The sequence below is a fragment of the Sinocyclocheilus rhinocerous genome, unplaced genomic scaffold, assembly GCF_001515625.1.
Source record: "Sinocyclocheilus rhinocerous isolate Xijiao unplaced genomic scaffold, SAMN03320098_v1.1 scaffold85, whole genome shotgun sequence".
NCBI classification, from domain to species: Eukaryota; Metazoa; Chordata; class Actinopteri; order Cypriniformes; family Cyprinidae; genus Sinocyclocheilus; species Sinocyclocheilus rhinocerous.
Window position 1 is genome coordinate 1,871,626 of NW_015649998.1, and position 3,118 is coordinate 1,874,743.

Here is a 3,118-nt window from a genome sequence, read left to right on the forward strand (position 1 = left end):
ATTTATCAAATTAATATAATAATCTCACTTATTTCTTAATGTTCTATAATGTGTCCAGTCTACTGTTTTCTTTACTTATGCTTAATGGTTATGCATGATTTTTTTTTGTCTAATAAAGGCTGAAATGGATTCATTAAACCAAGGGTTTTTTCTGCCACTTATCCTGAATCTTCTGAAAGGAGCATGATTATCACAAATAGCTAAGGGGGGTATTTAAAATATTCCTAAGCTTATTCTACGTCATCGTCATCCATAATATATGAATCACTGTTACACATTGTGGAAAAAGCTTATTCATTGAAATGTCTAAATTGTCTTTATAAATAAAATGAGGTCTACTCTTACGCGTTTTAAAATTTCTCACATAAGATATTTCACAGTGATTACTGACATTGTTATAAAGAAACTCCAGCTGCAGAGAAACCACGTGGTACATTTGTTTCAACAACATCAAGTAAAGAAGATTTATTTTTTTCATATAATGCGGTTGGAGAACTGATAAATTGTTCCAGACAAAGAGTTAAAAATGTCCTTGAGTGGGTCTCATGATTGTGATATCCAGTCCCAGTTTAAATCATCCATTAAAACCTGTTCAGATTTGGTGCAATTGTGAAGCAAATCAATGAGCAATGTGATGGCTTGACTTGGTTTTGCAGAAATAATTGAATAGCCAATAACTGAAAAGCCATCTATTCTAAGGACATAACCCTCTATATGTATCGTATCATTTGTGATTGTGTTTTTTAACAATGTCTCAGTGTCATCTGAGTCTGCCCATATTCGAAATGAGCGAACATTAAGAAGGAAAACTGTAATTCATTACAAGATCCTGTGATGCTGCAAGTCTGGAGTAATGACTGGAGTATTAAATTACATAAAAATATTTTACAATGTAAAAATACTTTAAAAATATTATATTATGTTTTGACTGCAGATGTGGTTCATACAGATAATGTTTTGACTGTGCATTTAACTTCAATCATTCAAAACTACACTGAAACTAAAAACTCTTTGTTTTGACTGCACCTCCCTTGACAAAAGTGCAGAGTCCCAAAACAAAATCCAGTAAAGGAGGCTGCTCCTTGAAAGTGTTGTGAATCATTGATCCTGCAGCAGCTAATAACTAAACAACTGATCTTCTGCCCTCTAGAGTTTAGTCTGGCTGTGGTTCAGTTACGTGTGTCAAAGATCAAGGCGGACAACTTGGGAAGAGCACAAAAACTTGTGAAGAAGGCTGCAGGACAAGGTGCAAAAGTTGTAGGGTTATGACTACTATATTAATATTGGTTTATAAAAAAAATGCATTTAATAATCCATTATATATGTTTGTTTGCAGGAGTGCTTCAACTCCCCTTATGGAACCGGGTTCTTTGCTGAGTATGCTGAGAAGATCCCAGGAGAGTCCACACGGGTGTTGTCGGAGGCAGCCAGGGATTGTGGGGTCTATTTAGTGGGCGGTGAGACCCTCAGAAACAAACCAGCATGTTAGTGTGTTTGATGCCATTAATTTCCATGTCCCTTACATGACTGTGTCTTTGTTGTAGGTTCCATTCCTGAGAAGGATGGAGGAAAGCTCTATAACACCTGCTCAGTTTTTGGACCTGATGGGAAGCCGCCTGTCAAACACAGGAAAGTAAGTAACAGTAAAGTTTTTTATAATGTTTCAAAAGATTTCTAATTCAAATAAATGCTGTTCTTTTTGTTCTTAATATTTAGTTGAATCTTGTTTTTTCCTGCAGACTATTAGAGTAATGTTATCTATATATATAAACATGAACATAAACAGTTTCAGCTCAATTTAAATTTATTAATATAGCAATATTGTTCAACATTTAGTTAATATTGAAAGTTAACAGAATAACTTAACACTTAATTGCTTAAGTACTTTAAGATTAAAAACTTTGACTGGTAGATGAATAGTAAAAACCGTTAATAATGATCCAATGCTACAACACAAGTTTAAATGACAGCTTTCATGGAGAAGCAGGACTAGCATTTATCAAGGTTGAATTTAATGGCAAGGTTGGACATGGCATGATAACTAATTTGCAAGTGAACTGAAACGTTGTACAAGGCTAATTTATGTCCTTGTGCAGTGTAGGATTATAGGTTACTTTGTAATGAATACTAAATGAAGGATTTTTAAAACTTATTAAAAATATTGCTCCAGGATTGGGAAAACATTTCCCAGCAGAAAACTATTCGGGAATACCAGTGCTTATATATAATTTAATCCATACAAATTAGGCATTCAGTGTCTAAGGAGTGCAAGGGGAGGGAAAAAAAAGTTACATCTCTCTGGTTCTCTCTGTTTTCTGGCTCAGTGACACAGGTTTTGTGCATAGTTGTATGGGTTGGTATGGTAACTGTGCCCTCTTTTCATGCAGGGGTGAAGTTGACAAAAGCTGGGTCAGAGGAGGCTTCTGTATATGCTGACATAGGTGAGTTTGGTAACAGTTGCATTTAGATCATTAAAAGTAAAAGCTGTAGAGAATGTTTAAAACTGCTATTTGCAAAAATGCTATTACAGTAAGCTCTTAATATTATGTGGTCATGTTCATGTAACATGATACAAAAAATAATATACCGTCATCATGACATCCATTCAGCATGTTAAAATAGTAATAAAACTAAAATCTCAAAAAGCTCAAGTACTTTCACTGATGTTTTTATGCTTCTGTTTGTAAAAGTCATTAAAAGCAGTAGGTGTGGGTAACCACAGTGCACAGACATTTGATTTACTGCCGGGAACAAGTGCCTCACAGTTTGTACTTGTTGTACTAATCTTGTTGTATGTACAATACAACGATTTAAATTCTGTCTCCCCGAGGCCTTTAATTTACACTGACTTTGATACAATACTGAAAATATTGCACAGTGATTAATATCACTGTGAAAATATAAAAATTGAAAATGCAGTGCTAAAATGGTCTTTCTGCCACATTCAGCAATGCTGAATATATTTTAATTATATTTAGTTTCAACATAACCCCTTAACAGATAATAAAGAGAATGACATGACAGTGGAATATATTACTAATACAGTAACAAATACAGGAACTGCATTTGTGCTCCAGCCTGTCTAACTACTTCAGGTTAAACAGGTAAAGTTATGAAA